We start from the raw sequence: 25792 nt of genomic DNA on the forward strand, positions 1-25792 counted from the left end.
ATCTTGACCGACGGGTTGTGCAGCACATCTAGAAAAACATTGGGCGGGACCGGTTTGCGCTGAGAGCCCAGCCCGGCTTAAAGCGTCCGCCGCTTCATTCTTCCGCCGGTCCACGTGGTCCACCTGATAGCCTTTAAAGTGACCTACAACAATATCCACCTCATGACGATATGCTGCCATGAGTGGGTCCTTGGAGTCCCAAGTGCTAGATACTTGCTGAGTCACGAGGTCCGAGTCACTGAAGCACTTAACTCGACTTAGATTCATCTCCTTAGCCATCCGGAGACCATGGAGCAAGGCTTCATACTCAGCTGCATTGTTAGTACAAGGGAACATTAAACGGAGAACGTAACAAAACTTATCACCTCGTGGGGAAGTTATTACGACTCCAGCCCCCAAGCCTTCCAATTGCCTGGATCCGTCAAAATGGATGGTCCAATATGTGTGATCCGGCTTTTCTTCAGGTTCTTGCATTTCCGTCCAATCATTGATGAAATCAACAAGTGCTTGAGACTTAACCGCCATCCGAGGCACATACTTCAATCCGTGCGGCCCAAGCTCTATAGCCCACTTGGCAATCCGGCCTGTCGCTTCCCGGTTCTGGATGATATCCCCCAAAGGAGCAGAACTGACCACCATAATTGGGTGCCCTTGGAAGTATTTCTTAAGCTTCCGGCTTGCCATAAAAACTCCATACACCAGCTTCTACCAATGCGGATACCTTTGCTTGGACTCAATGAGTACCTCGCTGATATAATAGACCGGACGTTGAACCGGATGCTCCTTACCTGCCTCCTTTCGCTCCACCACAATAGCCACGCTGACCGCATGAGCATTAGCAGCAATATATAGTAGTAACGACTCCTTGTCAATGGGAGCGGCGAGCACAGGCGGATTGGCAATTGCCGCTTTAAGTCCTCAAATGCTTCATCAGCAGCGGAACTCCAGACGAACTAATCCGTCTTCTTCAACATCTGATACAAAGGGATTGCCTTCTCACCAAGGCGGCTGATAAACCGGCTTAACGCGGCAATCTGGCCTGCCAGGCGTTGAACATCATTGATACACTTCAGTTTAGCCAGGGAGGTGATGGCTGTGATCTTCTCCGGATTAGCCTCAATTCCCCTGTTGGACACCAGAAAACCCAGTAACTTCCCCGCCGGTACACCAAAGACACACTTGTCCGGATTAAGCATCATCTTGTACGTCCTCAGGTTATCAAAGGTTTCCTTCAAATCGTCAACCAGAGTCTCCTTCTCCCTGGATTTAACCACGATATCATCCACGTAAGCATGTACATTATGGCCAATCTGCTTGTGAAGACAATTTTGTACACATCGTTGATAAGTTGCCTGGGCACTCTTGAGCCCAAAGGGCATAGACACATAGCAGAAGGCTCCAAAGGGAGTTATGAATGCCGTCTTCTCCTGGTCCTTAACTGCCATTTTGATCTAATGATAGCCAGAATATGCATCCAAAAAACTTAAATGCTCACAACCCGCCGTAGCATCAATAATTTGATCAATACGGGGGAGGGCAAAAGGATCTGCTGGACAAGCCTTATTAAGATCTGTGTAATCCACACACATGCGCTAGGTGCCATTTTTCTGAAGGACAAGCACCGGATTGGCAAGCCACTCAGGGTGAAAAACTTCAACAATAAAACCAGCTGCTAAGAGCCTGGCTACCTCTTCCAATCGCCTTGCATCTTTTTTCGTTAAACTGATGGAGGAACTGTTTCACCGGTTTGTATTTAGGATCCACATTAAGGGTGTGCTCAGCGAGTTGCCTCTGTACACCTGGCATGTCAGAGGGCTTCCATGCAAAAATGTCCCGATTCTCACAGATGAACTCGATGAGTGCGCTTTCCTATTTCGGATCCAAGTTGGCACTGATGCTGAACTGCTTGAACGAATCGCCAGGTACGAAGTCAACAAGCTTAGTTTCTGCTGCCGATTTGAACTTCAGGGCCGGATCATGCTCCGTAGTTTTCTTCTTTAATGGAGTCATGTCCGCCGGATCAACATTGTCCTTATAATACTTCAGCTCCTCGGTGGCACAAACCGACTCTGCGTAGGCCGCATCTCCTTCCTCGCACTCCAAAGCAATTTTATGGCTTCCGTGAACCGTTATTGTCCCCTTGTGACCCGGCATCTTGAGCTGCAAATACACATAACAGGGGCGTGCCATAAACTTGGCATAGGCCGGTCGCCCAAACAGGGCGTGATATGGACTTTGGATTTTCACCACTTCAAACGTCAATGTTTCCGACCTGGAATCATGATCATCTCCAAAGGCCACTTCCAGAGCTATCTTACCAACAGGATATGCTGACTTGCCAGGTACCACACCGTGGAACACCGTACTAGACGGTTTGAGATTTTTATCTGTTAGTCCCATATGACGGAAGGTCTCATAGTCAAGATATTAATGCTGCTCCCTCCATCCATGAGCACTTTGGTGAACTTGTAACCTCCCAACTGAGGTGCCACCACCAGAGCTAACTGACCCGGATTATCAACCTAGGGAGGGGGATCCTCTCTGCTCCATATGATTGGCTGTTCAGACCAGCGTAGATAACGGGGCACGGCCGGTTCAACAGAGTTGACTGCCCGCCTCTGAACCTTCCGGTCTCGCTTGTCCAAGCTAGTGGTGAAGACATGGTACTGCCCACTATTCAACTCCTTTGGGTTTCTCTGGTAACCTGACTGTTGCTGCTACTGGTTGTAACCACCCTGGTTGTTCTGATTATTTTGATTGTTATGTCCGCCCGGATTGCCATTAAATCCTGAACTGGAATTTCCTCCACCGTAACCTGGCCCGGATCCTGAGCCACCGCCGGAGCCGTGATCATACCGGAAAGCATTATAATTCTTGAACTCCTGCATAATGAAGCAATCCTTCCAAAGGTGGTTTGCTGGTACCTCCTTCGTCCCATGTCTTGGACAGGTCTAGCTCAGCAGATAATTTAGTCGGTCCGGGTTAGGGTTGGGCGCCCCACTGCGATTTGGTAGTTTACCCTTGCGTCGCTGGCCCTTGTCCTGCGCGTTGGTATTAGCCACAAAGTCCATGTTACCATCCGCTTTACGCTTGCCTCCGCCACCATTGCCTGCCAAGTGATGCTGCTGACCTTTGGAGTTGTTGTTCCTCTTTCCCTTCCCTGCCTTGTCATCATCAGATTCGGGATCCTTGGTATTATCAGAATCAGCATACTTTACCAAAACAGCCATGAGGGTCCCCATGTCAGTGCAATGGCGCTTCATCCGTCCCAACTTCAGCTTTAGGGGCCCAAACCGGCAGTTGCCTTCTAGGGTTAAGACTACGGTGTCAGCGTTGATGCGGTCTGATGAATGTAACACTTGTGAAACCCGGCGCACCCAATGAGTCGTCGATTCTCCTTCCTCCTGGACACAGGCAGCTAAGTCCACTATCGACATAGGCTGTTTACATGTATCCTTGAAATTGCTGATAAACCAGGCTCGTAATTGGGCCCATGAACTGATAGAATTAGCCGGCAAGCTTTTTAACCAAGTACGGGTTGTTCCTTCAAGCATCATGGTAAAGTATTTCGCACACGCCACTTCATCCACATCAAGCATCTCCATGGCCATCTCATAGCTCTCCACCCATGTCTCTGGAGGTTGATCCGCCGTGTAATTTGGTACCTTGCGCGGGCCTTTGAAATCATTGGGCAGACACACATTGCGTAAAGCGGGGACAAGGCAAGGCACCCCCAAAGAACTAGAAGTAACACCAGGTTCGATCGAGGTAGTTGGATGAACCGGCGTAAGCTGCCGAGCCTGATACCGTGGGGCTAACTCGGCCTCCCTGCGCGCTCGGGCACGGTCCACCACTTCCTGAGCGTTATCAGCACCACCCACCGGGTTGTTGCCACGGGGTGCTCCACGTCGTTCAATACATGACACTGCCGGTTCATCCATATGCCTGCTATAGCTCCGGATTGGACGGGGGGTCGAGTGGATCCGGTCGCGGCTGTACGAGTATGCTTCCTGTTGGACCAAAGCTGTCCTCAGAAGCTCCTTGACCCGTCGCGTCTCCACTGCCTGCGGCGAGTCACCTTCAATTGGAATGGCCTCCAGCCGTGCAGCAGCGGCAACGAGATTGTCCATCGGGTTGGAGTAGCGACCCGGAGGTGTCGAAACAACCTAAGGTATAACAGTGTTTTGATGAGGCAGATCCATCTGACGGGGCTGAACCGGCGCGCCGGTCGCAGGGGCTTCCGCCCGGTTTACCTCCAGCGGATTACTGGTTCCTGCTCCTAGGGTGTTGAAAAGGTCTCTGGCCTCGAAAACCGAAGGCAAACGGGATCGATACTTCCTCTTCATGACTTCATGCGACGCGTTCTGGTCCAACATGAGCCTGTAGGCTTGTGCGTCTAAAGCGGCCTGCTTTGCGGTCATCCTGGCATCCTCAGCTGCCAGGTCCGCCTTGGCCTGGGTGATCTGTTCCTTCACTTTTTCTATCTCCGTGTTGTGGGTGTCCTGATCCGCAGGGTTAGCTTCTGCCATGAGCACGGCCAATGCATCAAATAGATCTGATAAAACTTGGGCCGGCGGGCGTACAGAGCCTCCTGCCCGGCAGTCGTCGCTGCTACTGAACCGGAGGTCATTGGCGCAGCGGTCGAAGAGTGGAGTGCTGCTTGTGTGCCAGCCATGAATATTCCAACTCGGTTGGGTAGATCAAAGGGGTCCGGAATACTGTCGCCATCAGAACAGCCCCCAATCCGGCCGTCTTGTAGCTGATATAGAGATTCGGTTTCTCCGGTTGATGACTCGTCGTTGGAACAAACGACGGTCTCGCCGCGGGATTCCGATCCATCCTCATAACTTCCTTCGTGGATGACTCCCAGGAAGGCATGCCTCACGGCCCGTTTAACTCGGGCGGATCGCGCACGCTGAGCCGTTTCGACGAGATCGGTGTAGATGTCCAGCTCAGGGCCCGGTTCACCGATGTTGCCGATGAAAACGTGTATGCCACCAAAGGGGACCTGGTACCCGTACTCAACTGAGCCGGCCTCGGGGCCCCATCCTGCATCATCGATGTAGAGCTTGGCGCGATGACTCTTAGTCATCCGGCCCACAGCATAGCTCTTGAGTCCTTCAAAGCGGCCCTCAAAGAACTTGAAACCATCATGCGATAGCCCCACGGTGGGCGCCAACTGTCGTGATTTTGTCACGGCAGATGTCCTAGAGAAAGGGCTTAATTGTGGAGCCATCGCAACGGGTTAGCTTGAAGGGGTTAAAGTGGACACAGGGACGCAAGAGAGTTTATACTAGTTCGGCCCCTTCAATGAAGGTAAAAGCCTACGTCTAGTTGTGATGGAATTGATGGGGTTTCGATGACTAGGGAGCAAACAAGCTTCGCCTAAGTCTTGAGTTGTTGTCTGTCGTCCTTGAACCGCCGCCGGGTCGTCCCCTTATATACACGGGTGATGCCCGTCGGTTCACAGAGTCCCAATACCGGCGCATAGATGTGTCCGGTTTGGTCTCTACTTATTCCTAACTTATAATACTAGTTAAATACGAACGTCAGTTTACGGCTACATGCCTTGAACCGACTATGGGCCTTGAGCTCTCATCTGCCTTCTTGGGCTTTATCATGATTATCTACTGACTTAGGAATAACTTATACCCCGGGCAAAGCCAATGTCATGGCTGATGCGCTAAGTCGTAAATCTTATTGTAACAACTTGATGTTACAACAAAGTCAACCAATTCTCCATGAGGAATTTCGCAAGCTTAATCTTCACATTGTTCCTCGAGGATTCCTATCCACCCTGGTGGCGAAGCCTAACCTTATGGATCAAATTATAACTGCCTAGAAACGTGATAAGGGCATATCCCGGATTAAGGAAAACATCACTAGCGGAGTTGCCAAATGTTTTTCCATGGATGAGCGAGGTGTTGTCTTCTTCGAGAACTGCTTGGTGGTTCCCAAGAAACAACATTTGCGCCAGTTGATTCTTAAGGAAGCTCATGACTCCCCTCTCACCATTCATCCCGGTAGTACCAAGATGTATCAAGACCTACGCCAGAGGTTTTGGTGGACTAGGATGAAGAGAGAAATTGCTCAATACATTGCTAGCTGCGACGTCTGTCGTTGTGTTAAAGCAGAGCATCAACGGCCTGCTGGCACCCTTCAATCTTTGGCTATTCCTGAGTGGAAATGGGATAAAATCAGTATGGATTTCATTACTGGGTTTCCCAGGACCAAGAGAGGGAATAATGCCATCTTCTTCGTGATCGACCGTCTTTCCAAAGTAGCCCATTTCCTACCTGTTCGTGAGAGTATCACCGCTAGCCAGCTCGCTGATTTATACATCTCCCGAATAGTGTCTCTTCATGGTGTCCCATTGGAAATTAACTCAGACCGTGGGAGTCTCTTCACCTCTCGATTTTGGGAAAGTTTCCAAAATGCTATGGGAACTCGTCTCTCTTTTAGCACCGCCTTCCATCCTCAATCAAGTGGTCAAGTAGAGCGAGTCAATCAAATTTTGGAAGATATGCTCCGAGCTTCTTTCATCTCATTTGGAATGGGTTGGGAGAAATAACTTCCATTCGCAGAGTTTGCTTATAACAATAGTTATCAAGCTAGCTTGGGCAAAGCTCCTTTCGAAGTTCTCTATGGATGAAAATGTCGAACACCTCTTAACTGGTCAGAAACCGGGGAAAGACAACTCTTTGGCCCGGATATGATTCAGGAAGCAGAAGAGTAGGTTCGCGTTATTCGTGAGAAATTGAAAACAGCCCAATCTCGTCAAAAGAGCCAATATGATCGTAAACATAAGCTCATGACTTATGAAGTCGGCGAGAAGGCTTACCTTCGGGTTACTCCGTTAAAGGGAACCCATCGTTTCGGTATCAAAGGCAAATTGGCTCCTCATTACATTGGACCTTTTCGCATTCTTGCCAAACATGGAGAAGTTGCCTAACAATTGGAACTACCTTCGGATCTTTCCAGAGTTCACGATGCCTTCCACATTTCTCAACTCAGTCGTTGCTTCGCGGATCCTATCCATGGAGTGGACCATGAAACGCTTGATCTACAAGATAACCTCTCATATCGGGAATATCTCGTTCATATCCTTGATCAAGCCGAGCGTACCACTCGACGCCATAATATCAAGTTTCTGAAGGTTCAATGGTCACACCATTCCGAGAAAGAAGCCATTTGGGAAAGGGAGGATCGTCTTCGACTCGAGTACCCCACCTTCTTCCCAAAGGATCCTAAATCTCGGGACGAGATTCTTTTGAGTGGGGGTGAGTTGTCACACCCTAGCTGGTTCATGCATTAGAGTGTTGCATCATGTCTACTTTTACAGAAACTTGAAATGGGGATGACAGAACCCCCAGCACCCCCCTGGAAACAACTAGGGTTTACTAAAATTATTTTCAATGAACCCAAAATGCCCTTCACAAAATGTTCATCATTTCTGGATTGGGTTAAAACCCCTGGCAAAAATGGTGCACTCTTTTCTAGGACATTTTGGATTATTTGAATTAAATCATAAGTAATTGAATTTGGGCATTTAAATGCTATAAAATATTTTAAATGCCCAAATAATTCTAGATTTAAGTGAGGGCTGTAAGGAATAATCCCAACAGAGCCCACAATTATTTTCAGGATTTTAGCAAGTGCCTACGTATTTTCAATAAATCCCTAAACTTACAGAAAAATAGAAAGAGAAAACAAACAGGAAAGAGAGGAAGAGAAAGCTTACCTGGCGCCCACCCAGCAGGCCCACCTGCCGGCCCAGCCCAGCCAACGCTCCAGCGAGCTGCTTGGCTTGGCCAGGCAGGCAGGCAGCTGCTCGACGCCGGCACCAGCGCGTGCCACGCATCTGCCCGCCGCCCTGCTTCCTCCCCTCGCCGCTCTGCTGGCCTGGACGACCTCCATGTCACGCGCCAAACCCCCTGGACACGTCCATTCCCCCCTGCCTCTCTCCCTCGCTCCCCTCCGCCATGGCCGACGCAGCCGCCGCCGTTCCACCGCCGTAACCGTGCCCACCGTCGTCAACGCGCCGCTCCACCGTGTCTTGAAGCTCCGCCACTCCCTCCTCGACCGTCCCACCGAGCCACGCCCTGCCGGAGGCCCCCGAGCATCTTCACCGAGCTCGTCTTCATCCTCCTGCCGGCCAGATCGCTTCCACCGCCCCGCTTGCTCCGGCTCGTCTCCGACCTCGCCGTCAACTCCGTCGCAACCACCGTGAGCTTAGCCACCTCCCTATCCTCTCCGCTCTCCTTCTCTTGCACCATAACGAGCACACGGAGTTCGCCCGCATGCGCCGCCGTGGAGCTCGTCATCGACGAGGCTCCGGCCATGCCACGGCCACGCCACTTAGTCCACTATCTTCACCACATCCCCAGGAGCACAACGCACCACGCCCATGCCTTCCCTTGCCGCCTAGCGACGGGTCCTAGCTCACCCGAGCTCCGGCCGCTGCCAAACTCGTCGTCGGCGCCGTTTCCGGCGACCCTGAGCCCAACCACCAGCACCAACCGCCGCGGCTCGCTCCCAGCTATCCATAGAGCCCAACGGCGCCCCGAACGGTGCCCTGTAGGTGAAACCCGCACCTGCACCGCCGCGTTTGGCCTCGCCAACGGCTAAACGCCAGCGAGTTGAGCCCGCTGACCCTGTTTGACCATGGGTGGGCCCAGTTCGACCCCCCTGGGTCAATGACAGGTAGGGCCCAGCTCTGCTGACTAATTAGGATTAGTATTAACTAATATCTAGTTAAACTAATCACACTGACACGCGAGACCTACTATCAGGTTTGACCTGGACCGTCCCATTGACCACTGACGTCACCCTGACGCACTACTGACGCAATAACTAATTTGTGGATTTATTTTTATACAGAAAATTCCATAAATTGTTGCAAACTTCAAAAATTCATAGAAATTATTCTGTAACTCCAAATGCAAAGATTTATATATGAATTTTGATCAGAAAAATTAAATCTATGCATTGGTAATGGTTTCATGCATGACAGAACAAGTTAACCTTGTTGTTTAAGCAAAATGAGATAATGCACTAAAATGGCTATGTTAAATGAACTAACATTTGAATATTTGATTCAAATGAGTTCATTCCTTTCTGTTTTAGCTTGCATTAGGCCAAGACACATTCATATTGCCATGTCATAGCATGCATCATGTTGTTGCATATCGTCATGTGTTGATTATGCTCGGTGTGTTTTTGGTGGTAGGTTCTGTCTCCGAGGATAACCCCGAATATCCGTCTGAAGGGCAGTACCCTACTACCACTACATGAGGCAAGCAACCCATTGATCATTCCAATACAAACCCATGTTCTCGCTTCTGCTCTTGTTTACTGCATTAAGACAACGCGATTCAAACTGCTGTGTGTTGCGGTAGTTGAACCCACTTCCTTTGCATGACCTGTCATTGCCACAGTAACTAGATGAAACCCACTAGCATGTGTAGGAGTTGATTGAGCCATATTTGTGTTCCTACCATGCTATGCCTGCTATGCTTAGAGTTGTGTCTGGTCTGGTTCATCTGGGTGATGGGCAAGAGTGAAATGATTATGTCGGTAATGTGAGGGATGTGTTCAACATGTTTTGGTAAAGGTATCGATGAGAGGCCATGTAGGAGTACATGGTGGGTTGTTTCATTGAGGCCGTCCATAAGAACTGAGATCTGTATGCGTGATTTAAGATTCAGCTACTACCACACATTGGGCCCTGAAATATGACCCCGCTCGACTTACTGACCCCTCTCGTCCTCTGTCTAGAAGTTACAACTAGTTTCTGGTGTTTGTAGGTTATGTGTTGGCGGCCGTGCGTAGCGCTGACCCTAGGGGTGGGCTATGATGCGGTAGATACACCGTGGCACGGTGTACCGAGTCGCCCGTTTGGTGTCTCGGGAACCCTACACACATCGTTTGGGGCCGTTGAGGACACCCCGGCCGGATTTCCTTGTGGATGGAACCTGAATAGGCGATAAACCTGGACTAGAGACTTGTGCGGTTAGTCAGGTCGTGGTCTACACTCAAGTCGGTTTTCGCTTGAAGTCTGCCGAGCACATGTCGTGTGCAGACGCTAAGTGGTGGAAACATGTGTGATGAAGTACACCCCTGCAGGGTATAAAACTATTCGAATAGCCGCGTCCGCGGTAAAGGACTACTTGGTTGCCTTTACAGTTCATAGACAAGTTAATGGATACTACTAAAAGACTCAAGATAAGTGTGAGTACCGAGGATGGCCCTCTCGTAGGATGACGAGGGAGGATCCCCGATGGAGTATTGTGTTGGTGATTAGTGGACTCGTGTGCGAAAACTATTTTACTAGTGGAGTCTCGTAGGATAGCTTAGCCAAGAGTCAAAGCTGGCTTGCTACAATAACTCCACCACCTTCTTGAGAATGAGCATGTATAGTAGGTTCTGATGTAAGACTTACTGAGTACCTTTGTACTCATGTTTGCTTAATTACTGTTCTCAGACGACAACACCGCCCCCTCCGATGGGCTCTACGTAGACCTTGATGTCGACGAGTAACTAGCCACCCAGGTGGTGGTCCAAGCCTTGGAAGGGCCCTCTATAGATAAATAGGCTTCTTCAAGACTTTTTCCTTTCTAGTGTCTGTACTCAGACTAAGTTGCTTCCGCATGTGCTTGTATGATTGTATGACTTGAGTGTCGGGTTGTGTGACCCCTACCTGTATGAATATGTTATGTATGGCTCCTCATAGATTTTTTAAATAAAGTACTTGAGTTGTAGAGTTTTGTTGTGATGCCATGCTGTATGTACTCATATCGGGCATATTGTGTGTATGATTGAAATGCTTGGTATGAGTGGGATCCGACAATCTAATTGTTTACCCTTGGCAGCCTCTCATATGGGGAAATGTAGTCTAGTGCTTCCTGAGCGATAGTAGTCCGCTACAGCCCGGTTCACCGGAGTCCTGCTAGCCCAGCACTACTGCTCTGGACACTTGACTAGCCGGCATGTGTTTCACTTCGTTCCTGTGTCTGTCCCTTCGGGGAAATGTCACACGGTGACATCCGGAGTCCTGCCTAGCCTGCTACAGCCCGGGTTACCGGAGTCTTGTTAGCCCAGTGCTACAGCTCAGATTCACACGTTGATGACCGACATGCTTGATGTGATTCATGTATGCCTGTCCCCATGGGTTAGTGCCACTTTGGGTTCACCACTAGCCATGTCGGCCCGGGTTCGCCATCATATGGATGCTAGCGACACTACCATATACGTGAGCCAAAAGGCGCAAACGGTCCCGGGCCATGGTAAGGCGACACTCGTGGGGATACCGTGTGTGAGGCCGCAATGTGATATGAGGTGTTACCGGCTAGATCGATGTGACTTGGAATCGGGGTCCTGACATGAGCCACATAATTCAGCAGCCAGAGGAATTGACCAGGCAATTCCGGACATGGTTCCTAACAAAGAAAAATCAAATCGTCGACTGTCCGGATGCATAGGCCCTAGCAGCTTTTAAGCACAACATCCGCGACGAGTGGCTCACCCGGCACCTTGGCCAGGAAAAGCCGAAATCTATGGAAGCCCTCACGACACTTATGACCCATTTTTGCGCGGGAGAAGACAGCTGGCTGGCTCGCAGCACTAATATATCAAAGAACCATGGTACTTCAGATACCAAGGATGGCAATGGCAGGTCACATCACAACAAACACAAGCGCCACATTAATAGCGACAATACCGAGGATACGACAGTCAACGCCGGATTCAGAGGCTCTAAACCCGGTCAGCAGAAATAGCCATTCAAAAGAAGCACTCCAGGCCCGTCCAGTTTGGACCGTATACTTGATCGCTCGTGTCAAATACATGGCACCCCGGAGAAGCCAGCCAACCACACCAATAGGGATTGTTGGGTGTTCAAGCAGGCCGGCAAGTTAAATGCCGAAAACAAAGATAAGGGGTCACACAACCATGACGAGGAGGAGCCCCGGCCGCCGAACACCGGAGGACAGAAGAGGTTCCCCCCATAAGTGTGGACGGTGACATGATATACGCAACCCACTTCCCCAAGAGGGAGTGGAAGCATGCGTTAAGGGGCGTATATGCGTTGGAGCCAGTCGCCCCAAAGTTTAACCCATGGTCCTCCTGTCCGATCACCTTCAATTGCAGGGACCACCCCAATAGTATCCGTCATGGCGGATTCGCCGCACTGGTCCTAGACCCAATCATTGACGGATTTCACCTCACTCGAGTCCTTATGGACGGTGTAGAGGCCCATAAAAACCCACAAGGATCAAACCTCAAAAACGACCTTCAAAGGCGTCATACCAGGTGTAGAGGCGCATTGCACAGGCTTAGTCACACTGGAATTGGTCTTCGGATCCCCGGATAACTTCCAAAGCGAGGAGTTAATCTTCGACATAGTCTCATTCCGCAGCGGCTTTCATGCACTGCTTGGGCGAACCGCATTTGCGAGATTCAATGCGGTACCGCATTATGTATACCTCAAGCTCAAGATGCCATGACCTCGGGGGGTCATCACAGTCAATGGAAACACAGAGCACTCTCTCCGCACGGAGGAGCACACTGCGGCCCTCGCAGCAGAAGCGCAAAGCAGCCTCTTAAGGCAATCCACCAGTTCGGCGATTCAAGACCCGGACACCTTCAAGCGCGCCCAGAGTAATCGGCAACAAGACCGCCTGGCACGTTTCGAGCTCGCATAGCAATGCGGCCCCCACCCAGTACCAGCCAAATGGCGAAATCCGTGCCACGCGTACATAATTACGCATTAAAAATACCATGGGCACATGTGGGGAGGGGGGCACGACTACGGCACGCCCCAAGACGCGACTCAACCGCACTAGGGGCTTCCCGCTTTGTTATTTTTATCTCTTTCAGGACTTTAGTCTCTGGAAACCCCGTCCGGTAGTACGGTTGCCAGACACACGATGCAACAACCAAGGAGGCAGAAAGCTACGTCGCACCACGGAACTCCCAGGTGGTCTCTGACAACGAGTGAAATACTTGCTTTAAATACCATTACTCAGCTTGCCCTTGGAGGGGACATGTCAAATAGTCCTACTTTTTGCTTATCGCACTACTTGTATCATTCTGCTTTAACACACCTTTTTGAATAAACAATGCATAGCACTAGACTATTACCACATTCTCTATTCTCTCATTTTTTATACATATATATGTTCATTCATGACATTCAGCACCCGTCCACTCTGGTACGGCCAATACGCCAGGGGCTTAAGCATAACCCATAATACGGCGTGAGAAGTCCGAACACTTTGACAGTGCGGCACCCCGAACTTATAGCATTATATGCATCAGCTCGGAATCATGTCTTGGGTCAATAATTAGGTTTTCCCGACTCCCATCTTTTGGTACCTTACGTTCCGCTATATCGGCTAAGGTAGCACTAGGAAAACTACTGCGATTGTGCCCCGATTCAGCTGGGCTAAGCACCTCAGTAGAGAAAGCTAAAACTGACTGTCATGATAAGGCGAGAGACTGGTTGCTGTTCGAGAGGTTTCGAGTCCCTAAAGACTTATGCCGGTTAGAGCGAGGAGTCGGCTTTGTCCGGCTTAAGGCGTGTATAGCGCCCCGAATTCGGCCTTCCGAATACTAGGGGCTTCGCCAAAATTTAAAATTATAGAATTCTATGGCTAAGTGAGAGTGATAAATCATTATAGTCTGATTGCCTTGTTCGTTGTGCTGAGCACCTCCCTCGAAGGACCCACAAATGGGAACAAGAGTGCTCAGGTTTATCCCAAACACCCCAGCACTCGTGGCAAGGGGGCAGAAGCCGACGACTAGCCATCTCCCAGATTTGATAAACAACCGAACATAAGGTAATATTTTAAATTCAAACAAGCATTGCATAGCGCATATGAACAAGTTTTAATAATACAGGATCACACGAGCAAGTTCATTCAAATATTACATCTTCGCACACTCGTCCGCTACAAGATGGGCACCCTTCAGGACACCCTCATAATACATATCGGGGTGGCGATGCTCCTTGCCCTGCGGAGGCCCCTCCTTCACCAGCTTCTCGGCATCCATCTTGGCCCAGTGCACCTTTGCACAGGCAAAAGCCCGGCGTGCACCTTCGATGAAGACGGACCACTTGATGACTTCCAAACGTGGACAGGCATCCACAAGCCGCCTCACCAGGCCGAAGTAGCTGTTGGGAAGGGAGTCGCCAGGCCACATCCGAACTATAAAGCCCTTCATGGCCTGTTTGTCCGCATTGTGCAGCTCGAGCAGTTGCTTCAGCTGGTCGCTCACAGGCATCGGGTGTTCGGTCCCCGTATACTGAGACCAGAACAACTTCTCCGCCGAGCTTCCCTCCTCGGCCTGGTAATATTTCGCGGCATCAGACATGCTGCGCGGCAAATCTGCGAATGCTCCTGGAGAGCTCCGGACTTGGGTAAGTAACAAGTAATTTACTTGCACATGCTTGCTTTGCATATTGAATGCCTTACCCTCCGCTATCTTCCTCGTCGCCTCAATCTCCTGGAGGGCTTTTTGGGCTTCGGCCTTGGCATTCTTTGCGCTCTCGAGGGCCATGGCAAGCTCAGACTCTCACGTCTTCGAGTGAAGCTCCAAAGCCTCGTGCTTCGTCATGAGAGCCTGGAGCTCTTGCTGCACCTCGCCCACCCGTGCTTGTTTCTTTTCCCGCTCGGTGCACTCCAGGGCCGCTTTGTTTTTGGCCTAGGATAGCGCTTGCTTTAGGGTCGCTACTTCGGTCATGGCCCCTGGCAAATTCATGATGATCCAGTCATTTCGCAATCGCATCTTTTTTGTATATATATATATATATATATATATATATATATATATATATATATATATATATATATATATATATATATAGACAAGGTATTACTTACCTTTGTTCTCCTCGAGCTGCCTCTTGGCAAGGCCGAGCTCTTTCTCGGACCCCTCGAGGTCCTGCTTCAGTGCGGCGACCTCCGCAGTCAGTGCGGCAGAGGTCAGCAGCGAAGCCTGCATACGCATATAGACATACTTATATTAGACTCCTGCAGATATTATTTGATCCTCTATTCGGCTTTTCTTTGTGAACACCAAACAGAGCATCAGGGGCTACTGTCTATGCGGTAATATTTTTCCTATATTTTAAATTCTTACCTCAAAGCCTGTTAGAAGGCTGGCATAGGATTCAGTCAGTCCGCTCTTGGCGGACTGAACCTTCTTGATCACCGCACTCATAATGGTGCGGTGCTCTTCGTCGATGGAAGCACCGCGAAGCGCTCCCAATAGGTTGTCCAGTGCCTTTGGATGGACAGAGGTCACCGGCACGGGTGTCTTACCCCTTTTGGAAGGGGGCCGCCTGCCCATGTCTGGAACCACTGGAGGTTCCAGCGCGGTGTTCGGCTGAGAGCCGAACTGGGAGCCCCCGGGAGCCTTGCTCCCTTTGCTCCTGGAGTCCGGAAGGTCGCCTTGAGGCGCCTCCGGGACTGTCGCCTCCCGGCTCGGTGCCCCCTGAGACAGTACCTCGGCATTGTCCGTAGGGCAAGGAGAGGTGGTAGTTGGAAGTGTATCACTATTCATGTCCGACGAGTCCAAGGATCCGTCCGACGATGATACATCGATACGGGCTTCGGGCAGACTGCATAATCATATTCGACATTAGGAGAAGCAGTGCGACAAAGGTATGCTATGAGTTACTCTAGTATCCGAATACTTACGACTTCGCCAGGGGCTTGGCCCTGAGCATCCACTCGTCCTCGCCGTCGGCGGCGGTGGTGGAGCAGTCCGGAAGGAGAGTTCTTCCCTTCTTGGACCCTTCGGCCTCCTTGGTTGGGGCGGCCTTCCTTTTCTTGTCTCCCCCGGCTGGAGGGGGGAATCTTCGTCTTCCTTCTCCTCGTTTACGTGGGAGGAGTGCGTCTCGGAGTTATCGGACGATGAGTCCGATACCACCTGGCGCCAGGAACTCTTTTGGGTTCCCTTGGCCTTCTTCTTGGTCTTCTCTGGCACCTCATAAGGAGCCGGAGTCCGCATCTCCGTCAGCAGAGCGTCCGCAGTGTCTTCAGGCAGAGGGGCCGGACAGTCAATCTGCTCCGATGCCTCCACCCAGTCCTGTCAAAGGCATGGGAGCTCAGACACCGCACATGGTTAAGCTATGGGAAATAAATATCCTACCAGATGTATAGAACTTACCGGATTCGCAGGGCGCTTCACGCTTAGCCCGCGGTCCTCGGTAAGAGAGGGAGGGACCTCGGCGCCCTTCAATAGCACCCTCTAGACGTCCTTATGCATCGTGTCAAAGAGCTCATGTAGAGTCTGGTGCTGGGCCGGGTCGAACTCCCATAAGTTGAAATCCCGTTGTTGACACGGGAGGATCCGGCGGAAGAGCATGACCTGGACTATATTGACAAGCTTAAGTTTCTGGCTTATCATGTTCCGGATACACTTCTGGAGTCTGTCCAGCTCCACCGATGAACCCCAGGACAGGTTCTCCTTCCAGGAAGTAAGCCGCATGGGGATTCCGGATCGAAACTCGGGGGCCGCCACCCAGTTGGTGTCGCGTGGCTCGGTGACGTAGAACCACCCCGATTGCCACCCCTTTATGGTCTCCACGAAGGAGCCCTCGAGCCATGCAACGTTTGGCATCTTGCCCACCATGGCTCCGCCTCATTCCGCTTGTTGGCCGCATACAACCTTCGGCTTGATATTGAAGGTCTTCATCCATAGGCCGAAGTGAGGCCGGATGCGGAGGAAGGCCTCGCACACGACGATGAACACCGAGATGTTGAGGATGAAATTTTGGGCTAGATCATGAAAGTCCAGCCCGTAGTAGAACATGAGGCCGCAAACGAATGGATGGAGGGGAAACCCCAATCTGCGGACGAAATGGGGGAGGAAAACCACCCTTTTGTGAGGTTCCGGGGTAGGGACGATCTGCCCCGCGCCTGGCAGCCGGTGCACGATATCCGCGGCTAAGTATCCAGATCCACGTAACTTTTTGATGTGCCCCTCCGTGAAGGAGGAGGCCATCCACTTGCCTCCTGCTCCGGACATGTTTGGAGAGAGTTGAGGAGGAGGATGCGGACTTTGGCGCTGGTGCTCGAGTGCGCGAGAATGGATGAGCAAGGAGGAAGAAGGCGTGGGTAGAAAAAGGTGAGATCTTATCCCTTTATAAGGGCGGACTAAACTATGCGCCACTACTTGCCTGGTAAAACTCGCTTATCCCCCAAGCGCCGTAATTGATGGCGCGGTTGGGTTACCCACGTCTGTATTGATGAGAATCCCGTAATAAGGGAACACGATCTCTGCTTTGACAAGACGTGTCAAGAAACCGCCTCGCGTTATGTGCGGAGGCTGGTTAAAGAAAAACGGTTCAAATAATTACCTGGCCATGGCGTGATGTCATGCTGCCAAAATGTGTCAGCAGATTAGATTTGTGGTAATATTATTCTCTCTACGGTGGTATGTGGAACTTATTTTGCAGGGTCGGACACTATCCTTGTATTCAAATTCTTCCGGGGTGTATTCGGAGGAGGAACCCGCCTTGCAATGCCAAAGACAACACTGCGCGCCGGACTCATCTTCATTGAAGCCTGGTTCAGGGGCTACTAAGGGAGTTCTAGATTAGGGGGTCCCTAGACAGCCGGACTATATCCTTTGGCCGGACTGTTGGACTATGAAGATACAAGATTGAAGACTTCGTCCCGTGTCCGGATGGGACTCTACTTGGCGTGGAAGGCAAGCTAGGCAATACGGATATGTATATCTCCTCCTTTGTAACCAACCTTGTGTAACCCTAGCCCCATCCAGTGTCTATATAAACCAGAGGGTTTTAGTCTGTAGGACAACAGACAATCATACCATAGGCTAGCTTCTAGGGTTTGGCCTCTCCAATCTCGTGGTAGATCAACTCTTGTACTACTCATATTGTCAAGAATGAATCAAGTAGGACGTAGGGTTTTACCTCAATCAAGAGGGCCCAAACCTGGGTAAAACGTCGTGTCCCCTGCCTCCTGTTACCATCCGCCTTAGAGGCACAGTTCGGGACCCCCTACCCGAGATCCGCCAGTTTTGACACCGACACTCGCCAAACTAGACCTACGTCTAAGCGACGCGCTCCTCAAAATCGGTCTCCGCCTTGTCCACCGCCGCCATCCTGGATTTCACTTTGTCTTGGCGGACACGGTGGAGCACCTTGAGCTTGTGGAAGCTAGCGCTCATGGCTCAGAGAAGCTGCTCCTCTTGGGAACCGACACCACTGGCGATCGATTCGTCAATAACCGGGAGCCTGGCGGTGGCGAGTGCCTCATCATCAAACACCTCCCCTTCGGCTGGCGCTCTGGTGCTTGCCGTCCCCGGGAGGCAGATGAACAGTTCGTCGCCCACCCTTAGGTACTTGCCCGGGGCGGGGGCTGCTGGGGAGCAAGGTTGATCGTTAGCCACCTCATCCTCGACGGGCTCCTTGGCGGCCTCCTCAGCAGCAGCCTTGCCGGGCTCCACAGCAAGCCCCTTGCCGACCTCCCCGACAGCGGTCTCGCCGGTCTCCTGGGCAGGCCCCTTGGCGGCCTCCTCGGTGGCGGACTTGGCGGCTTCCCCAGCCGTGATCTTGGCGGCCACGGCTTTGGCATCTTTGGCGACCTCCTCGATGAAGGTATCGATATCCTCCTGGTCCATCGAGGTACGGTCTGGACCCTAGAAAGAAGAATGAAACGAGGCCAAAATCAAGGTTAAAAAACACGGATGGGAGGCAGGCCAGTTACCCGTGCCGAGATGAGAAGAAGTGGCTCCTTCCCCACCAACGTTCGTGGCCGGGACAAACCCTCCAGCACCCAAGCTCGCCTCCTCTTCCTTCATGCGTGCGGGCTCGGCGGCAGATGCCCTCGCCGGGGACACCCCTCTGGGTGGCGTGGTCGATGGGGGCGGCGTGCTGGGCGCGGCCCTCAGCGGATCCTCCTGTTGCCGGTCCCCTCCTGTAAACCCGGCAAGGTCAGCACCAAGGATTCATGCCCCAACGTCTGTCGATGAGGAGTGAGTAATGAAATCATGCTGGGGGCTGAAGCGGGGGCTGCGTCGAGGGCTATTGTCCGGGCTGATCTCCACCAACACCGGCGTGCGCGGAGTGCACGCCGGGGGCTTGTCTCCTATCGAAGCCCTGGCCCTCTTTGCCGCCCTGTGGGCCAGCGTCTCCATGTCGCTGCAAAGATAAGGTCAAGTGAAGGCAAGGTGACACGAGCAGAGGGTCAGGAAATGACGAGGGGCAAGGTACTTACTCGTCCTCCTCCGCCGGCCTCCTCTTCCTCTTCGGGCTAAAGGACCCGAGGTCAAAAACGGCCTCCGGGGCGGCGTCTGCAAGGGGAGGAGAAGGGGATGGGGTCCTGCGCTGCTTGGATAAGGAAGAGGCATCAGCCACAAGCTTCTTCGCTGCCAGAACCCTCGTCTCACGCACGGGCTACACCTGATCATGTTGCCGCTGCATGGTCCTGCCGGGCCGGACCGGCTCGCCGGAGCTAGCCCGCTGCAAGACCCGGTACCTCCTCTTAGGCCGACTCCTCGACCACGTATTTGACAAGGGGAGCCCCGGTGCCGGCACCACTGGCCTCCCTGGTGGACCCCGTCCACTCCGCGAACTCCCTCTCTTCTACGGCCACGTCGGCCTCATCTTACACAGTGCCGAGGCTGCCGGCCTCCTTCGCAAGTGCTGCCTCCTCCGCCCTGGTGGCAATGTACGCCAACTCTTGCTCGGTGGTGTTGCGGATGAGTAGTGGCTCGTCGCGAACCTACTTATCCGATAAGTTGTCGAAGAATGCCTGCACCAACTTCGCCTTTCGCTCAACCCTAGTCGGATCAAGACCGTGCGCGTTGAAAACTGGCATCATGGCGATGGTGGCAGTCTGACATGAGTTATTGCTCAGCGGGACCACCTCCGTTGACAACCCGAACAGAGACTTGCAGGTCTTTTCGGCCTTGCCGGTCCTCTCGACCCTGCCAACCCCGTTGACCTTGAGCTGAAAAAGCCTCTGGCAGAGGTGGGCGTGCTGCAGCACCATGAAGTTATGGTTCAGACCGGGGCGGAGCCTCATGATATCGGCCACATTCCTGATTTCCCAAGCCGGCCTCCCTTTATTATGCAGCGGGGCAATACGGCGGCGGGGAAGTCAGCCCCGATCATCTCAAGGGTGAGTCCAGCCGAGGTGAGACGATGGATCCTGGTAGTGGCAACCGAGAGCTTCTTGTCATCAGCGTCGACATCGCCCAGTCCTTTCTGCGGACCGGCGACACCTGATGGACCCGACAGAACTCCTGCGTTTCTGCCTCCATGATCCAACACCACCGGCCCCGCCACTCTTCCCACCTCTCCTTCTGGGCGCCCTTTGGGTACGTGCCCTGGTCTTGGTCCCCGGGATCCAGGTGATGCAGCCAGAGATGGCCCCCGCTGGCTAGATGCGAGGGGTGAAGTAATGCCGGAAGAGCGCCGTGCTGGGGTGCACTCCGGCGAAGCCCTCGCAGAGATGGGCAAAGAAGGCCATGCATGCCACGGAGTTTGGCGTAAAATCCAGAAGATGGAAGCCATAGGTGTGCATGGTGTCGTTGAAGAAATCAGAGAAAGGGGGGCAGAGCTCGCCGGAGAAGTAATCAACAAACAAGGGGTACCAATTTGGGCCGGCCATGGCAAAGGGGGCGGGGATGATATGCATGGCGGGGTGCCCCGACATCTCTGTCCCCCAAAGGGGCCTGAACTTCTCCTTGAGGGTGAGCGCGTCGACCGTCGAGGTGAAGAGGGCGCATTCCGTCTGCATCTCCACCAACTCGCTCTTTCCGCGCCTCTTTCTCCCCGGCGTCCTTGGCCACCCCCTTTCCCTTGCCTATCTTCGGCGCCATGGCGGCTGAGAGGAAGTAAGGGATCAAGAGCAATGGGGGCGCGGCGGTGGCGGTGGCGAGCAGAGGCGAGAGCTTTGATTTGCGGTTGAGGAAAAAGAAGAGGACGGCGGTTCCCAGATTGAAAAAGGCACGGAGGGTAAATGAGCAGCGCCCCTGCGATTTCCTCCTTTTTATGGGGAAGACGCATGCCACCTCTTTACTATTCACCAGGAGGTGACGCAAGCACACCGCGATCGCCCCACGCACGACCCCACGTCACGCACTCAATGCGGGTCATGGGGAAGCACAACTGGCGAGAGAGTTACCACATTTAAACTCCGCCACACGTGCCCGCACACTGTTCTGGGCCTGGCCCAACAATGCCTTGCGCTTATGTGTGGCCGAGGCCCGGGGCTCCCGTCGGTGTACAAAAGAAGGGGCCTTTCTATAACCCTTTACTTTTGCACAGGCAGTCATAGCCGCACCTGCAGTCGTGCTCGGCAGAGCAGAGGAAGCAAAGTTACAATGCTGCCATGGTAGCTCTCGAACTAGAAGCATGAAGAGCGAAGGGACAAGGTGAGATTTTCCCGGCATGACCCTTGCTGGAGTGGCCTACATGGCCCCGGCAAGAGCCTTGCTGGGGTAACTTTCCCAACACCAGCAAGACCGCCACCCTTGAGCCTGAGAGTTATGACGCTATCGACAACGTCAAGACCAAGGCTTAGGAGCACCTGCATGGTGGCATGCAGATCTTTGTGAAGCCCAAAGGCCTGCGAATCTTGATAGAAACCAGAAGACGAAGGCCCCCCGCAAGATCCTTGCCGGGGGCAAACGAAGACCCCTCCGGAAAGACCCTTGCTGGGGATGGCCACGAGAACCCGGCAAGACCCTTGCCAGGGGCATCTATGGAGCGAAGACTAGGCCCGCACCTGCCAGAGTTTCACTTCCCCGCACCCGTTCCGACATGGCGGCCAGCCCGCCAACTAGGCGAGTGCCTGCGTGGCATCATGCAGCTTCTAGGCCAACTAGCCAAGCGCTCGTGTGGTGGCATGCAGATCTTCGTGAAAACCCTTCCACCGCACCAACTCAACAGCCAGCCAGCCAGTGTGGTGCTGCATGCCTCGTCATCTTGGACGCGCGTCAGAGCGAGGCGAGGCGGCGACGGACGGGACGAGCTTCTTTGCCGTCCCCGATAAAGCAAGAGGGCATGTCGGTAGCGCATTAAATGCGTTTGTCTGACAGTGCTAGGCGATAGACTTGTACATTGTACATAGTTTCCACCTCCTGTGTGCCACTGTGGCAACCCCTTTGACATATAAAAGGAGGCCCGAGGCGTACTTAGGAAGGATTCAGACTTTTTGGACTAGGCATGCACCGCAGCTAGTTAAAGAGCTCAAGAACACTAAATACACAGAAAGCAAGACTAGGGTTTTACGCATCATTTGCGGCCCGAACCTGAGTAAAAATCCCCCTGCGTTGATGTTCTAGACCCGCTCTTTACGCAGCCCCACGCCCCGCCAACCGTAGAAGGGACTCCCCGAGGGATCCCATTGGTGTCATTCCCGAGCCCTGACACGTGAAAAGGAAAAGGGTCAAAATGTCGCTGGCGGTAAGGGCCGAGGCGGTGAATCAAGTCTCCCCAACAGCCCCTTCCAGAACAAAGGAAAACCCGCCAGAGGTGGAGAGAAGGGAGCCTGTGATGATGAGAGTGATGGAGAGGATGAAGAGGAAACCAGTGAGCAGGAGTCTCAGAAGGCTACTGATGCTCTGATCATTCACGGCGGTGCATCTCTGCACTCCTCTCACAGCCAACTCAAACGGTGGGCACGTGAGGTCAATGTCGTGGAACTAGCACTAGAGGCTCGGAAACCACTCAAATGGTCACGCACGCCCATCATCTTTGACGAAGAGGATCATCCTGACTGTACCACTGCGGTAGGATGCTTGCCGTTGTTGGTCTCTCCAACAATTCGCAACCTCAAGGTCACAAAAATGTTGGTGGATGGCGGGGCAGGGTTGAATCTAATTTCCCCGGCATTTATCAGCAAATTTCAGATAGCAGAGGAAGAATTGAAGGCCACCGACACATTCGAGGGAGTTATTCCCGGGAGGAGTCATCCTAAGGGAAAGATCACGCTACCGGTGACATTGGGGGGGGGGGAGGTGAACTATCGGACTGAGAAGATTGTGTTTGATGTGGTCGACCTCCCTTTGTCGTACAATGGGATCCTTGGACGCCCAGCCCTAGCTAAATTCATGGCAGCATCCAACTATGCCTACAATATCTTTAAGAAGGGCACAATCATTTGCATGGACAAGAAGTATCGAGACGCAGTCGCGATAGGGGCAGCGGCAACAGTAGTTGCCGCCAAGGAGGACAGGGGAAGGAAGAAGGATGGCAAGGACACTGGCAAGGAATCCAAGAAGCGTATCTCTTCGGAGTACGCTGCACCCGTTGATGACTTGCCGGAGAGTTCCAACAGCAAAAGATCCAAGATCACTGCACCCAAGTGAAGAAGGTCCCGGCAGGGCTGGCTGGCGTTGACGGTACTTTCACTATCAGCGCCACCCTCGATGAAGAATAGGAAAGCACACTCATTGCCTTCCTATGGGCGAATGTCGATGTGTTTGCCTGGCAACCATCTGATATCCCCGGTGTTCCCAGGGAGGTAATCGAGCACCACCTTGCTGTCTACCCAGATGCCTGACCTGTCAAGAAGAAAGTCCGGAAGGAGGCCTTGGAGAGGCAGCAGTTCATTGCAGAAGAAACCTAGAAGCTTGAAGCGGATGGTTTGGTCAGAGGAGTGCTACATCCCACATGGTTAGCAAATCCAATGGTGGTTCAGAAAGGTAACGGGAAATGGAGGCTGTGCATAGATTTCACAGATCTCAACAAGGCTTGCCCGAAAGACCCATTTCCCTTGCCGCGCATCGATCAAACTGTGGATTCCACTTCAGGCTGTGATCTGCTTTCCTTTCTGGACGCATATTTCGGGTATAACCAAATCTTCATGTCCAAGGAAGATGAAGAAAAGACCTCATTCATCACCCTATGTGGAACGTATTGTTGTATCCGCATGCCATTCGGATTAAAGAGTGTCGGGTCTACTTTTGCAAGGGCAGTCCAGATTGGCTTCGACCCACAGCTGCACAGAAACATTGATGCTTATATGGATGATATTGTGGTCAAGACCAAGGATAGAGCAACCCTTCTCCAGGATTTGGAGGAGACTGCCAATTTGCGCAAGATCAACTTGAAGCTCAACCCGGAGAAGTGTGTGTTTGGTGTTCCCTCCAACAAGCTACTTGGGTTCTTTGTGTCCCGTCAGGGAAACGAAGCCAACCCTGACAAGATTAAAGCTATCGAGCAGATCCGGGTGCCAAGGACAGTCAAATATGTAAGGCGTCCGAGGGGGTGCGTTGCCGCGCTAAGCAGATTGATTTCCAAGTCTACCGAGCCGCCCTGCCGTTCTTCGGAATCCTAAAGAAGGCAGGACCCATGAAGTGGACCCCGGAAGTGTTAGGACCCCGATCCTAAGTCACACCGATCTAGCATGTAACACATTATAACACTTTGCGGCCTCACGCACGGTATCCCCACGGGTGCCACCCTACCTAGCCCGGGACCGTCTGTGCCTTTTGGCTCACGTATATGATAGTGTTGCTAGCATCCATATGACTGACAATCTGGGCCGACATGACAAGTCGTAAACCCAAGGTGGCACTAACTTAGAGGGACAGGCATACATGACCCAGCAATGCATGTGTCGGTCATCAATGTATGAACCCAAGTCGTAGAAAGCTACAAGGACTTAAACGAACAACACGTGACATTTCCCTGTAGGGACAGATAGAGGAGCAAAGAAGGACACATGCCGATCATCCCATGTGTTCCGGAGTAGTAGCAGGCTACCATGGCTCAGTGGAAGCACTAGGAGACATTTCCCCATAAGTGAGGCTACCAAGAATAAACAACTAGATTGTTGGATCCCACACATACCAAGTATTTCAAAATCATACACACAATATGCTTGATATGTGCAAATACAACATGGCCTCAAAACAAAACTCTATGACTCAAGTATTTATTCAGAAGGCTCCGAAGAGTCATACATAGTAAGAATTACAACCATGGGTCACATGACCGAACATACAGAGCATACAGGTAACAGAAGCATAAACATGTCTGCTTAAAGACATTTGAAAACGAAGAAGGCTTTAGAGCCTGACTATCTATAAGACCCTCCCAAGGGTACACGATCGTACCTGAGGTAACAAACTAAACGTTGAAGTCCACGCGGAACTACTACTGAGACTGAAGTCTTTGTGCAAAAACATAAATTAAGCAAACGTGAGTACAAATGTACCCAACAAGACTTACATCAGAACTAGCTACATATTCATTAGTATCAACAAAAGGGTGGTGGAGTTTAACTGCAGCAAGCCAGCTTTGACTCAGTGGCTATCCTGTACTACAACTGCCGGTAACTCTTTTGAGGTGGCGCACACGAGTCCACATATTCACCATATCAATACACCACTATGGATCCGCTCCCGTCTCCCTATGAGAAAAGGCCATCCATAGCACTCACGCTTATCTTGTGCAGTTTAGAGTATCCACTTTCATTTGTCTATGAACTGCATAAGCAACCAAGTAGTCCATTACCACGGACACGACTATTCGAATAGTTTTCTAACCCTGCAGTGGTGTACTTCTTCACACACGCTTCCACCACTTATCGCTGCTTACACGACATGTACTCGGCGACCTTCAAGCGGAATCCCAGCGAGGGTGTCAACCACGACCTGACTAACCACACAAGTCTCCAGTCCAGGTTTATCGCCTATTCAGGTTCCATCCGCAGGGAGTCCGGCCGAGGTTTCCACTACGGACACGAATGATGTGTGCAGGGTTCCCGAGGCTCCAAACGGGTGTCTTGGTACACCGTGCCAC

The sequence above is a fragment of the Triticum dicoccoides genome, chromosome 3A (assembly GCF_002162155.2).
Source record: "Triticum dicoccoides isolate Atlit2015 ecotype Zavitan chromosome 3A, WEW_v2.0, whole genome shotgun sequence".
Classification (NCBI taxonomy): domain Eukaryota; kingdom Viridiplantae; phylum Streptophyta; class Magnoliopsida; order Poales; family Poaceae; genus Triticum; species Triticum dicoccoides.